General features: G+C 46.6%; 1 long non-coding RNA gene across 2 annotated transcripts in view; it reads right to left on the minus strand.

The window, feature by feature from the left end:
* LOC125916400 (uncharacterized) overlaps positions 1-15,726 on the minus strand; it is a 544,336-nt gene that overhangs the window by 119,165 nt on the left and 409,445 nt on the right. For both annotated transcript variants that reach the window (XR_007455898.1, XR_007455897.1), the window contains one exon: positions 15,006-15,087. This is a non-coding gene — a long non-coding RNA (uncharacterized LOC125916400). The remainder of the gene's footprint in view (positions 1-15,005; positions 15,088-15,726) is intronic.

Genomic DNA, 15,726 nt, shown 5'->3' on the forward strand with positions numbered 1-15,726 from the left:
TCTATTTAACAGTGATGCCCAGACTAAGGAACCTGCTAGAGCTTCTTGGGCTCTAGAAGGGCTTCACCGTCTCTCCACTCACAGAGCCTGATACAGTCCCTGCATACAATAGGTGTCCAATTAGTAATGATTGCATCACTCTGGCTGCAAAAGAATTCTCTGCCACATATCACTGTCAGGAAGTCACGTGGTATCTTTCACTTGAACATGTCTAGTCTCAAGGAGTTCATCATCCCAAGACTCGGTCCATCTCCCCATCAAATAACTGTAGCTTCCTGATACGGAACGGAAATCTACAGCCCCGTTGCTGCCCCTCCCCTTTATCCCAGCTCATGCCCTTGGGATCACAGGAAACACATCGATAGGACAGTGCTCCCAGTACTAGGTAACATGCCCTCAGCCCTTCTTTCTCACAGGCTGAGTGATACCAGTCCTTCCACCGTTTATCTCATGACATGGCTCTTTCGCTTCCCAGCCCAGCAAGCACCGACTGCACGTGCAGCTCAACAGGCCTGCGCTGTCATCTAGAACACAGCCACGGGAAACAGCTGCCTACCTCTGCTTACAAGTGTCTCCCATGACGTGGTCACCCTCTCGGCCGCTCCGCTCAGGCCCTCGAGCCGAGCCCAACTCCAGGCACAGTCTGACCAGTTCAGAGAGACACCCCGGCCCCTAGCCCAGCACCGGCATGTAGTAAATACCCGGGAAGGCATGTTCAGTCAATGTTCCCCACCTGGATATCACCTTCCTCCTTCTAAAGGTACACAGTTACTAACCTCCTTGTCTTGTAGGGAAAGCTAAGGGAGCGGCCGACCCGGCATGGGTCCCATAGGACAGAAGCCAAGAGTTTGAGCATCTGGACCAGTGAATAAGCTGGACCTACTGATGTGCACAGAACACAAGAGAGCAACAGCGAGCTCTGCTAGCCAGAGAGAGGACCGACAGGTGTCTCGCCTAGAAGGACAGCTTGAGACAAAATCCCTCACCAGCGGGCGGATGCCAGAATCCTAGGATGGAGGGGCTTGGCGGGTGGCATGCCCGCGGATTAAGTTAGGGACAGGCCCAAAGAGGTAGAACAGAGAGCAGACGGTGAAAGTCAAGTGTGCTGGCTAGAGAGAAATTCTAAACCCATAATGGGGACAGGGCTTCTGACGGACGTGTGTGACCCTGCGGCCAGACATCAGCCAGAGGCACGTAAGCTTGGTCTGTGGCAGCCAGCACCACTGCTTCCTGAGACAAAAGAGGGAGCAGCAGGAGAGAAGAACAAGTGAGGGAAGGAAGAGGAAGAGCAAGAGAGCGAGCAGAAGGGTGAGAGTGGACGGAAGTGGGTGGGCGAGAGGGTCGGCCGGAAGGAGGAGATCCATGGCGTATTCCAACATTAAACCCCAACCCCGTGAGCACTTCACAAACTTGGCTTAGCGAACAAGGCATCTTCACCGTAAAAGGGACTTGCGTTTCCCTCCACCCCCAGTGTCCCGCCTCCGCGGCAGGAGATGCACAGCAGTGTTACCACCACACGTCACGCACCTGCACCTCGTAAGCCCGCTGGCTCCGCTGGCTTCCTAGGAAACCCAGGTAGCACTTCCAGGAGGCCGGTAGCTGGGAGCCCTGGCTGCTCCCTCAGGGTCCCCGGCCCTGCCCAGAAATAGACGCAAACGTCGGTGTAAGAAAAGAGCGCCTGTCACGTGTTCGGTTTTTAGCTGAGAAAACCCACCGCTTCCGGAAGTGACAGAAATACAGCTTTGTGGATTTCGAACAAACAGGCAAGAGCACATCAGTTAAACAGCACGGCCCTGGTTCTTGCCCTTTCATCGGACAGGGAGTGGCTGCCTGACGGCACAGATACCGAAGGGTTTCCAGCACACAATTAGAAGGACACCACGGGCTACCACTAAAGACCCGTGCATTTTGTGATCCTGAATCCGGAGGCTAATTTTCAGAGGTTTATAAAGCAACTGTAAAAATAGCTCTCATACTGGCTCAATTTGAGAATACTCGTGCTAAAGCTATAGCTCCTAATCTTCCCCATTAAAGTTTGACACACACTTTAAATTGAATATATACATGTAGATATATGTGTATAGGAATACATGCATATGCATGAATGAAATAATAGACGGTACCCCATCTGCACACTCCTGGTGAGCTCTCAGTGCGGGATGAATTCTGTACATGCTGAATGAGAAGAGAACAGTATGCAGTTGCCATGCAGCACAAATACACAAACACGAGTCTGACTGTTGGCCAGTTAGGCTTATGAAATCGTCTAGGAAAACAAAAGCCATCAATTCAAAGAGGTTAAAGACAAATCCCAAAGGCAGGAATGCAAACCACCAATCAACATATAAAAAGTTGCTCAGTCCTTCAGACAACAGAAGAAACAGAACAGAACCAGTAATGATTATCTTTTAATTTGGCAAAAACTAATTAAAAATACTAATATTCAAAGCCAGCAAGGCTGTGGGAAGACAGTTAGTCCCATTCATCAGTGAGGCAAATAGACATGGAAGTAGGTACAACACTGCCTTTTGAGGTGTCTACTAACAAACAGCCTTGAAATTGTTTATTGGACACAGTAAAGATAGACGTTCTGTTTGTTTTGGTTTTTGGTAGGGTTTTTTTCTTTTGTTTGTGTAATCACAAACAGAAAATCTAGCCAAGACAAGAAAAGTGATGTTCCAACATGAACGTAGGGAAGAGGAGAATCATGGGATGAAAAGAGGCTTGAACAAGGAAAAGGACGTGAGCAGTCCAGACAAGAGCTTTCCTCCAGAACCATAACTGCCTAAAGGTTTTACCAATTGCCCTGTGAAGAAGGATCAGAAGGGAGATCAGAACTACTCTGCAGTCACCTGTCACTGTGGGCTTACGGTGACCTAGCAACCTCTATTAAGAACATGCCTGGGGCTGGGGCAGGGGGCGGTCCAGGCAACCTCAGCCAGTCCCTGTGTTTTCACAAGAAAAGGAAAATCTTCAGAGAATACTATAAAGCACCAAGTGAGGCTGGTTCCATGGAGACTCTGGGGCCTGAGTGGGAAGAACAAGATAGCATTCCCCGAAAGCTCTCGAAGAGCCCCAAACCCAAGGGGGCTCATTTCTATCTGAGATGGACAGCAGCTCCTTGCTCATGGCCACTGAATGCCTTTCCTGCTGCCTGTGTTCTCAACACTGCTCCCCACCAGCAAGGATGAGCAACATCGAGGTATCTCATGTGCCACTGGACTTACACTTTTCCCACAAAAACCGTCTTCTCCAAAACAGACACAAATGCAATTCTGGAAAGGGAAGACAAGCCAGGAGTGACTTCAGGATGTCAAGTGACTCGTGTGGCTGTGTAAGTCTCTGGTCCTGTGTCTCTACAGGTTGCAAGGCTTTCTCACCTTCTCTTTGTATTAAAAAAAAAAAAGAAGTTGTTCAGATTTATAAACAAAGTTCCTGATGATGGCCGCCTAGTTAGTATTCACACTCAACATGCATTATTTGGAGGGTTTTCTATTATCTGGCCAGAGACTGTTCAGGAATGTCCTCGTTGAAGAAGCCATAAGCCTCGCCTTCATTCCTGGTACTTACTTCAGTGGCTTTCCAGGATCAAAGGGCTCAAATAGAACACCTTCAACTAAATAGAAATTAACCATCCAAAAAGTTCAAGTTGTGGGCATTCACTTCTATATTTGAATCTGCTGGGAATATATTTTATCAATTCAATACATTGATTTTGCAAATGCTTATTGTGTCCTCATCAGGCACTGTTCCGGGTGCCCCAGAACAAGCAGTGAAGCAAAGAAAACTTCCTTGTCTGCATAGACTCTGCACTCTGAGAGGGGACACATACAGTGAAGAAGTCAAGGTTCAGAGCTTGCTGGTTTGCAAGCTCTCCCTCCACCTCTTCTCCCTGCCCGGTGGCCTGCAGCTCCAACTCCTCGGGGCCATGGGAGTCACCACAGGCTCTGTCTACCCCACGTGAAGCTCTATTTCTGCACGGAGGCAGCCTACCGTCTGCCTTGCTCTGACACGGTGGGGCCAGTAACACGGCTCTGGCATGGTGAAGGGATTTGGTAGTAAAACGGAGATACATGTCATAGACCTGGCCCCAGAAACCAGGTGAAAGCCACGTTTCATGCCCTAACAAAAGTAGCCTCATGAGAGAATTCAAAGAGTTTCGTTTCAAACATACTGTAGTCGAGGTGCATCTGGACGTGTAGGTCAGGATGCTTGGTGGACTGTGAGACCCCTGGTTCTAAAGGTGAGGGCCCGCCATGGAGATGGCAGGACCAGCCGCATGGAGGTCTTCCTTGAAACCCAGAGATGTGATCACCCAAGGAAACGCCGCAGAGAAAGAGAAGAAGAGGACCAAAGATGCTCGGAGGGAATGAACTTTTAAGTTAGTGAAGGAGCAAGGCAGCCAGAGCTCAGGTGTGGTGCACCATCGGAAGCATTCATGAGTACCGCAGAGGAGAAAGTTTGGGGGACAGAGGGAAAGTGAAGGGCCCCAGGTTAGGGGGGCTGAAATGGGTTCACGGGGCTTGGCAACTTGGACCTTTCTAATGACTTTCAAGAGAGGTTCCAGTGGTGGGATGGGAGTCCCATTCCACGAGAAGAGAGGACAAGGTATTAGGAAGTCAGGGATACAAGCACGCAGGTCAACTTGACAAGTTAGGGGGGAAAAGGGGAGGTGTGGTGGCTTGGGAGGAGGTGGGATGACAAAGAGTTTAAGTGGGCTCTCAGGCTGAGACCTTGAACAAGACAGGAAAGATCTGCTGAGAAGAAGGTCCCACAAAAGGCAGGAACTGCCTGGAAAGGCACGGATGCTCTCTGCCATAAGTGACAAAACGCCCCGCAAAAGTGGCTGAAACAATACAGCCTTATTTTTCACATATAAAGTACAAAGTGTCAGCCACGTGTCTCAGGAAGTGATGGAAGTGCTAGAACAAGAAGTATTTTTCATGCAATCAAGATCCAAGTGACACAAAACATACACAGTTGGCATGGGAACCAGAAAGCTTGAGGGACCCAATTTTCAAAATTCATTTTACAACTGTATCTGCATTTTGTGTGGGTGTGGAGGCTAATTGTGATGCTTAGGCCAATAGAGGCACAAAAACACAGTTCTTAATGAGTTTCCTAATACTTTCTTCACGGAATAATCAGTGCTTGTGTTTTTAGACATTAAATATATTTATGTCAATCATTTTTCCACACAAGTATAACCTATAAATGTTGCTCAGTGACAGCTTCGCTGCTGAGTGGCTCAATTTTCATGTGCAGGGGCAGCGGAAGAACTAAGCTGAAGTCCCACATTTATTCCCATTCTCCCCCTCCCCAGGCAACCGCATCCCTCTGTTGAAGGATCTGATTCCAATATCTGGGGCCAATGGCACTTTGCTTGAAGTGATGGATCACTCTCATTAAATTAGGATTGGTCACCTTCATGTGACTATTTATTTTGCCTTGTGCCTATTGACCGTAGATTTTATTGATTACTAATTTCAGCTAAAATAGGCCTCAAGCATCACAGATTCTGGCTCATTCCACCAATGCTGAGGGATAGAACAGGAACCAATGAGTGGAAGGCATGGGATGGGGAACGACTTTCTAACAGTCAGAATGACCCCAGAATGGGACCAGTGATTTCTGGAGAAAGTGATTCCTCATTACTAGGTCTGTTTAAAAATTTGAATGTTCTTCTCGTTTGGCCTAGTACCCCCAGAGCCAAGGCAATGTAAGGACTTGGGAATGATGCTGGCCTCTCACGAAAAGTCTGTATTCCTTCTTGGCTTCCAGGAGTCTCCATCACCAGCAACCTTAGTCTACCTGATTCCAACGGACTCGGCAGGCTAGTGTGTGACATCCAAACCCAACAGTCTCCGGAGTCTGCACACTAGAATTGAAAACCCCAGAGCCCGGACTCTCCTGTGGCCCTGCCAACCATTTCTTACTGCCCCCTGCCCAACTGAGAACCACTGTCCAGACACTAGACCATGGAGCCACCTCCTTTAAAGCTCCCCTGGTCATTTTGATGAACGTGCAAGTTCAGACCACTCGTTCTCAGGACAAGTAAGAAACTACAGATATCACTGTCGTCCTTAATGACCTGGGACCTACCCAGGATTTCAGTCGCCTGTCCCAAGGCTCTGCTTTCTTCAACTTCCGGCAGCCATAACTGGTTTGTAATTCTCTCTATGCACCTTGTGTCCAGAGAGGGAGAAATCTGAGAACTTGGCTTTGGGCATGGGAGACCCTGGGACGATGGAGACTTCCAGACTTGCTTTTATGTGAATCCTTGGTATGTGAGGAAATGGGGGAAGTCAACAGGGCTCAGTCTGCCTTCCTAGGTCTTCTCTGCCCAGTGAACATAACTGTGTTATCTGGGGCCTTTTGTTTGCTTCCCTTGTATGTATGCTATGCACACCCCTTACCGGGACCTTCATGGGGAAGGGGTGGCTGTGCGCCTAAGCCTTCCACACACATTCTTCAGTTACCTAATCATAAACCATTTCTGGGTCTGCCCCCCACGGGAAACTGAGAGCTATTCAAGGGTTGGCCCATGTTTTTCTGTTTTCTATGTTTCCACTTCTCAGCAGAGTACGTGGCAAAAAGGACATGCTCAAAGAATTACTTATTCATAAGAAATTAATACATAAGGAATATAACTTTCCAGAGGCTGTGTGGGATAGAGGCAGGAGAAGGGAGATTTTTTTTTTCAGTTTCCATGACAAATATGAGAAATAGGGATTTTTCTTTCCATTACACAGATTCGTGAACTCAGAGGAGAGGAATTTACCCAAGACAGAGCCAGGCAATGAGACTTCAAGTAGGACTCATAGAATTTTCTCCGGTCTGCCTCCCTCCTTTCCAGGGACTCTTTGACTCAAATCCACACTGGCACATTTGAGGCTACATAATGGGTATAACCATGACAATTACATTTTCAATTTTCAGAATCAGTTGTAAAACTTTCCAAACTTCAACAAAGAAGCATTCTAAAAATATCTGTTAACTCATGGGCAATCTTATTGTTTCCTGAGATCAAGCCCAGGGTCCTCCAGTTCTCTCTGTCCAGATAACATCAGCCATCTGCTTCTGGGTAACCACCATCGCCCTTTTCCACATAAGAGCATCTCTTGTGAACATTACCAGTATAAGATGTCACTGGCACCATCAACCAGGCCTTGAATAAATTCTGTTGAGGGTCTCTAGATCCAATGTTGTGTAAACCTGGGCCCTTTTCTCCTACCACTCCCACACCTGCCCTTTTGTGCTCAACCTAAACTCACTCCTGGCTCTTCCCAAACCAGATCAGAGAGAACAATACAGAGGGAAGAGTCACAGGCCTAACTGCCCAGGAATAAAGTGTTGAGATGTTGAGCATGTCAGATATTTATTAGGAGTGCCCTGCAGATCAAAACCTGGGGAAGGGATGAGAACCGAGGTCAGTAGCAGAGCGAGACATTCAGTCATACCGCAAACCCAATGGTAGTTTTGACTACCCTTGCAGAAAGCTCTAGAGTTAGAATTGACCCTTCAGCATTGTTTCTAGTTAAGCTAAAATACTTTACACTTCCACATCCAACTATTTAATTAGATTGGCCACCTGACAGAGGGGGATCGATCTTAGGTGGGTGGCTTTCTGCACCAAAAGAGGGGACAGATGTCAAGGTTGTCTGCCAACAGTCCTCCAGCACCCAGGGAAGTAAACCCTCATTGAAGGGAACTTCAGAAGCACATGATAGCACCTACCACAGTGTAGTAAAGAGCTAGTCTAGCTCCGCCAAAGTGTAGAACCAGCACATGCTTCACACCCAAGTCAGCAACTCAGAGTAACCAACATATGAACTGGCCACATAATGTGGATTCCAAGAAGGGACACTGCCTGCCAACAGCCCCCTCCTCATCACTGTGTGCATGGGTCAACCCCTCCCGTGTCAGGAGCATGTGGGGCACTGCCCCCACTTCCCTGTCCAGCACTTCTAGGTCTCAACTGAGACTAGAGTTCGGTCCTGAATCCTCATCTGCTTTTAGGGGGCCATAATCCCTGGTCAGTCTCTTCCCAGTCCTTACTCGGGAGATTCATTGTGTTTCCATTCTGCCATAAGTGGATGGAACATAGGCAGCCATGCCTCTGCACCCACCTACCATTGATTTCCATCTATTCCCTATATTCACCTTCTCTACCGTGTCAATCCTTGTCAGATAACAAGGACTTCTTGGCCCCAAAGAGAGTTCCCTCCATCACACTGACAAGGAGCTCCTAACTGCCTGTGATAGCAGCAGGGTCAGGCTTCTAGTTCCCACTTCTGGCCATTTCCAACTGCCCACATGGCAGGAGCTCATTTTAAGTAACAAACATCTTCATGACATACGTGACTAAAGATGAGGTTGCAAGAGATTCTGAGGGGGAACTCAGAGACAAGCCTGCAAAGTTAAGAATGAGCTACATTTATAATACCACTCAGGCCAAGGACATTAATTAGGGACTTAGAGAAATGGGGAAAGATGCATAGCCACAAATCTGTCAGCGACTGTCACTTCTTAGGCATTCTCCCATTCTGTCCATAAGCATTAACAGATATCTACTTTGGGCCACACTCGTACTGGTTTCTGGGGACACAAAGGTCAAGATGCTTGGATGAAAGTCTTATGTATACTTTCCCCCATGTTTCCACTTCACCTCCTAAAGGCTACATTTCCATCCACCTTCCTCACGTAGGGAAATGCCTTAGAGGGAACTCTGGTCCTCCTACCTTCTCACTCCTCCCTTCTTGTGCAAGGAGAATGTCTAATCCAATTGGCCAGCTTAGATTCAATGAGCTGCATTTGCCTAGTGGGCAGGGATACTGTCCCAAAGGCAGGCAACCCTTCTTTCATTTCCCTTTGCCATCCAGGCTCTAGTGCCATACATTCTCCTTCTCCTTCCTACCACTCTGTTGTGAACCCAGCAGGGCAGGACCCCTCTCAGGGGACAGACTCACCATTTTCCTTCTCTCTCTCCTTTACCCCACTCTTAACTTTTATGGTTGATGCAGGCAGGCATATAGTTCTATTTCACAAAGTTGAGAGTTTGGAGTCTACAAGTCATGCTTTTTTTTTCTTGGGATTTGTTCAAGTTTTCAGGTCCTCAAGTTTAAACATAGGGTAGCAAGTAGGAGATACCACTTGGCCCCAGGTTTAAGCCACAAGCTCCTACATAGTTTACTAGAGTCTCTAGGTTTGATGACTACTGGGTGTTGAACAACCGCTATTAAAGTAGATAAAGGGATCCCCATTCAGCAATCAGTACCTTGTGTATATATTTTTAATGGTCAAATTTTGGGAAGAAGAGTGCAGGGCTTCTTTTGCTCCAAATCCCTAAGAAGACATAGTTTCTATTGTCCTGGAGTTGACTATCTAGTGGTTGAATAAAAAGAAATATTAGAAAAATACAGTAAAAAGATACCTAACCCAGCCTAAGGGAGTCATCAGTAAAAGTTCCTTTCAGAATAGGTGCAGAACAGAGACTTTAGTGATGAATAAAGTAAATAAAGGTCACGGAGCAAGAGCGAATCTAGTTTAGTCAGAAGAAACTGCATTAGCAACTGTTCGGGGTCAGGTCGTGGCATGGTGTGAGGCAAGAGTCACAGGTAGCTAGCGCTGGTGTGTGAGAGCTTATGTCCAGTCAGACTGAGCTCATGAGACCCTTGCAGCTTGTAAGGAGAACGTGCATATCTTATCCTCCGATTCATCTCTACATCCCTGAGGACATGCCAAAACATTAAGCCCATCTTGATTGACTCTCACATCTTGGAAAACAGACCAGACTTGAGCTTCCTTCAAAGTTCTGAGCAAGAGATAAATGCCAGTCAAGCCAGGACAATGCAATCCATATACTGGAATGGCTTTGAGCCTCCCCACTCCCAGGAGAAGCTTCTATCTGTCTGACTGGTCTACCTGCATCAGTTTGACCCTCATTACTTTAGCCTTCAAACCAGCCACACTGCAAATCCAAATGTAATGCCTCAATAACTCCCCAATGCTTTCAGGAGAAAGTCCAATTTCTTTATTATGATGTCACAGGTTGAATTCTTCAAGAAGAAGACCCTGAGACAAAGGTTAGCATACAGGAATGTATTAAGAAGCAGTCTTGGGATCAATCCATATGGAAGGGAAGGGATGGAAAGGGAGCAAGACTGAAAAGAAGCCTCTAATTCAGCCCTTCATTCAACCCCAAGAGAAGTTCTGAACCCAGAGGACCTTTCAGAGGTGAACCAAGTAGGGCAAAGTGACCAAGCCTTAAAACACACACGTCAACAAGTCTTGGATGCAGACTACCCTGGGGAAAGGGTCATGTCCTCGGACAAGGCAACTCAATCCAAGGCACATTCCTAAAACAAGCTGATAGCTGAGGGCTGTCTTGCCCACAGCATTTGCAGCAACTGGAGGAATAAGGCCATCGGACTTGAAAGGAGATCTAAGTGATACATCACAGCATCCAGTACGTATGGCATCCAATGATTTTTATATTCTTTTATGACCTACTATATTAGTTTTCTAGGGCTGCCATAACAAAGCACCACAGACTGGTGTCCTAAACAATAGAAATGTATTTTCTCACAGTTCTGGAGGCTTGAAAGTCTGAGATCAAGGTGCCAGAAGGACTGGTGTCCTTTTTTAGTTTGTAGATGGTCATCTTCTCCCTGTATCCTCACATGGTCTTCCTTGTGTGCCGGTGTCTGTGTCCTACCCTCCTCTTACAAGGACAGGAGTCACGTTGGATTTAGGGCCTATCCTAAATGACCTTATTTATTATTGTTTTAAGTTATTTTATTTTGAGAGAGAGAGAATGTGTGTGGAAGGGGCTGAGAGAGAGAGAGAGAGAGGAAGAGAGAGAGAATCCCAAGTAGGTTTCATGCTGACAGTGTGGGGCTCAAACTCACGAACCATAAGATCATGATCTGAGCCAAAATCAAGAGTCAGAAGCTCAACTGACTCAGTCACCCAGGTGCCCCCCTAATGACCTTATTTTAACTTCATTATCTCTTCCAAAAACTTATCTTCAAATACAGTCACATTCTGAGATACTGGGCGTTACGACTTTGACATGAATTTTGAGGAGATGCAATGTGTCTGTAACACCTACCTACCTCTTATCATTTCCCCACTATCAGCCATTCTCCCCACCATCTCTAGTCAAGTCACATCAAACAGCTGCTTTTTTTTCCCCTGAATCTTACTCACTCACTTTCAAACAAGTTAAATCCCTAAGAGATACAACATCATATGGATTTGGTGTCTAATGGCCTCAGCGGGAAGGTTGCTTCAGAATTTAGCAGAAACCATGCTGCTGTTCCATGGAAGCAAGTTACCTTTCCCTGGATTGCTTGGACGTTAGTTTGCTGCCAGGGGTCACTTTTCCTGTACATGGAAATACATGTCTTGCCTACATAAAATTCAGTTTTATCTCAGGCATAAACACTTTCATTTTTGAGAAGAGCTACATGCTCCCTCTGGTTTAGAAGACCTTGGTTACAATCAGAAAAAAAAAAAAATGGCCTTGGGCCACAGCCTTGGAGACAAAATTGGCATTTTAGAAGTCATGATCCCAGTAGGCCTCCACGAGCTCCAAGATGAAAAAAACATTTTTTTGTAAAAAGAGCTACTGGCTGACTCTGGAACATGCCATGCTGGTCTAAACCTCTATGCTTTGCACAGGCTGTGCCTTCTGCCAGAAAAGCTCTCCCTACTTTGCCCCATGGGCACCTTTATATGACCTGTGTCTCCTTCAAGAGTCAGCTAATGTGCTCACCCCTCTCTGAAGACTTCCTCACAGTGACCTGCCTCATTAGGACCTTATCTCCCTTGCCCCGCGATGAGAGACAGTTGTCTCAGGATCTCTAGTGGGTGTGTAGCATGCATCTGTAAATATGTGTCGTTTGAGTGTCTGGCTGATAGTTGGTGCATTGAGTGATTTGGCAAGGATTGTGTAATGACCATGGCTTCTATTTTTCTCAGTAGATCAGACACCAGTGTGGGTGTGGAGGAAGACAGAAGAATGGTCAGAGGGTGCAACGTTGCTGACTCTGAAGCTGGAGGAAGGGGACCGTGGGCTGAGGAAAGTGGACAGTCTCTAGAAGCCGGAAAAAGCAGGGAAAAGGGCTATCCACTAGAGCTTCCAGAAATGAATGCAGCCCTCCTGATTTTAGCCCAGTGGGCCTTCTTGCCTCCTGAACTGTAAGATAATAAATGTGTTGTTTTGAGCCACTCACTTTGTAGTAACTTGGTACAGCAGGGGAACACTGGCACACCATTCCAAACAGGCCTTTCCCACCCTTGCCCTCATGCTCTAGACCTACTTCATGTATGCTGGGGAGGGTAATCTAGGTGACCAACACTGGGGAATTTTCCTGACTCAACACCAGGGCTTCTGAAGACCCAGGAGAGCCCGATATTAATGCATTTGGGGAACTCTGTGAAGGTATGTTCTGTGTGGACACCATGGTGGGAGCTATGTGATTATACGGGGTCAAATCTGCTCCAGCTTGCTCACAGACTACAGGATAGATACGGTGATGCATGCAGTGACCAAAAGCAGGTTCATAAGAGGGGCAGAAAGTGGGGCTAGCACTAAGGTTCCAGGAGAACGGTCACGGAACATCACAATGGTACCACTCTGCCCCCTCTCCACCCTCAGGTGTGCTCTTACAAAAATTAACAATCAAGGTGACAGTAAATCTTGGAAACACCGGAACACAGATTACAAATGGGAAAAAGCAGGACAGTATTGTCAGAGATGGCACAATCAGGACTCTGAAGGACCCATCAGGCAATAGGGAGCCATGACAGATTCTGGAGAAGAGGATACAGTAAGGGTAGAGTGCGCAGGATAAGCATTGTGGGTGGCACAGACACAAAGCAGAAGGGGAACCTGGGGTGATTATCATGTTCAGCTCCGAAGCCAGATCACTGACTTTTCTTACCATTCCTAACACAATGAGTCTGACAGATCTGAAGCTGTTTTTTTAATTACCATTGACAATATTGTGAACTTCGTTCACTTAATCTCCATTAAAGTCATTGAGGATGATGCATGGACCTTTTAAGCTACTAAAAAAAAAGAAAAAAAAAACCCTGAAAATAGATTCTCAAAACTTCCCTATCCATAGCTCAACAGGCCAGACCAACAAATACTGCTTAACATTAAAGGTAAATAACTAATGCATAAACATGGAGTAAACTGTACTCCCGTTCTCTATTAATTGCCTGACATATTAATGATATTTTAACAAACCATCTGTGACATTCTTGCAGCCCAGCCTCAAAAGGTAGGTGTTGGTATATAAATTAAAGGATAATAATAAGTAAAACTGTAACGAATATCCATCTAGCTTCTCACATTTTTCATGGAATTTTCACATGCCTTATGTCACCGGACTTCATAAGCACTGTGTGGAGTTGCTCTTAATAGACACTTAGAAAGGTTGAAAGCCAGGAGCCGACCCCAGGTGGCAAAGCTCGAAATGCTTTGCTCTTTTCACAGAATCACAGCATTTCTTATGTTTGAACAAATGGCACAACATGTGTGAGAAGAGACAGGACGTGAAGCCGGATGACAGAATATCCAAGCTGAAACACCCAGCAAGGCTAAGGCAGAACAGTGACTTCCCACAAAGCCAAAGCGAGAATGGGCCCCGCCAGACCCGATGACCTTATTCCAGGTCCAGAAGTCCTGAAATGGAAGCTGTCAGCGCAGAACAGGCCTGGATGATTCAGACATACTGGTTGCAGAGCAGTGGCCAGTAGGGAATGCGGGGTTTGTTTTGTTTTGTTTTATTTTTTTTATATCCAGGGAAATGGCATTTCACTGTCACTTAAAATAAGTATGTGATTTAAAGGAGGAGGAATCAACAGATTGGGATGAAGCCATATGCCAGGCACTGCACTGGACTCTCAACAATATTCTCTCACTGATTTCTCATAAACACTGGGCCAAGTTGATACAAAAGCCCCATTGTACAGAAAAACAAACTGAGCATTGGATCCAAGAGTATAATACATTCCCTCATGGTCACAGAATGCCCCTATCATTTACAGGTTAAAAACCACTCATTGGTGACATCCAAAATATGATCTGATGTGCCACCTGCCTGCACAGATAGCACACGACGAGGATTAAATCCAAGCCCACCTGTCTCCCAAACACGTTTCTGTGTCTGTTGAAGAATCCAATTAACAGGGGCTGAATAAACAGGCAAATCCAGACATTTCTACCGTGCCATGCTATCCTCTTTGTGATGGGATAAACAGAGAGGAAAAAGGATGTAAATTACAAGATTTTTAAAGCAACCAAGAGGCATAAATGGACAAACGTAGTGAACAACCAGAGTATTCACAAAGAACACTCGCTTGGATCCAGACCGCGAGTGCATCTAGGATGGTTATTCTGAGGAAAGCAACCACACAATTTGAAAGGTGCCTGCGGCACTAACACCCCCTTGAAAACATGGCCCCACGGACACTATACGTCGGGGTCTGATGAAGGAATGTGGTGAGGAACACAGAGGCCACTCACTCTCCCCCATCAATGCACAATCCTGCTTAACAGCACTTTTCTTGTGGGTGACTCTCCCTCCTGGGACAGTAGTGACGTTCCAAGGTTGATCCCTCCAATTCTCCAGTTTCCACCACTAATGGCTGGGACTTGAATCCACTGCCAAGACCAGCTTCCAGTAGCCAGCCACGGAGCCAGAAACATGACAAATGTGCCCAGGATGAAGCTTATCAGCCTTTGAGGCACAGAGCTAGCTGACTTGGCCCATATGGGAAGGTGGTGGATCCAACGAGGGCAGAGAGATACTACAGCTGTCATGTGGGTATAGGCCAATGTTTCATGGAAGATTCAATTCCTGTTTTACCCTCTTCCTCTCCACCCAACCACCGCCATCATCCTGAGGGACATTAACGTGCAGAGCTGACTCAGCCAACTGCTATCATGGTGTTGTGAAAAGCGGCTGAGAATGGAAAAGACCCCCTACCTTCACGTCCCAGCCTCGAACAATGACTCATTTGTGGCTCCTTCATCAATCTGTTTCTTCCCTCTCTGCCTCAGTCTCTTCCCTGTAAAGTAAGAATTTCCATGAGATTAAATGGGAAAAGCCACCTAAAGCATTTAGGGTTGTATTTAGTGTAATGTTAGTGACCATTTTTACCTCCCCATCAGCTGCCAGACCCTGGATCTTATGGTCACCACCCAGAAAGTTTCTGGCTTTGAAATCCTAAAAATCTAACATCTGACCACAGCCTAGGTATTCTCAGCTCTTTTAACCATCTACCATCTTTTGTCTGACCTTATCATGGTATCCCACTCTTTGAGTTCTCTATGCATATCAGCTCCCTGTTCCAGGCTTCTCTTAATCCCATGGCTCTAAACCATCATTTCATTAATTCTCTGGCTCCTTGCTCTATAGCTCCCCAGCCATACTTCCCATAAGTAGAACCACGGGGCAAAGCAGCCATCTGCTTCTGCTGCTGCCCTATCAGTTCCCATTTTATGCCGGGGATAATGACCCAGTGACGCCCTAAGCCGGGCCCCATCCCAGCTGCAGCATTAACACCCCTTGGGCCTCAGGCAGCTCACCTCCATTGTTCTAAGTTGACCTGCTACATTCTCCCAAGCCCCAGCCCCACTTCGTTCCCCTGTCTCACAGAAGAGCACCTTGCTTCCTACTTCAGGTTGATCAGAGAGGGATTACATAT

Source organism: Panthera uncia (assembly GCF_023721935.1).
Source record: "Panthera uncia isolate 11264 chromosome E2 unlocalized genomic scaffold, Puncia_PCG_1.0 HiC_scaffold_20, whole genome shotgun sequence".
NCBI lineage: Eukaryota > Metazoa > Chordata > Mammalia > Carnivora > Felidae > Panthera > Panthera uncia.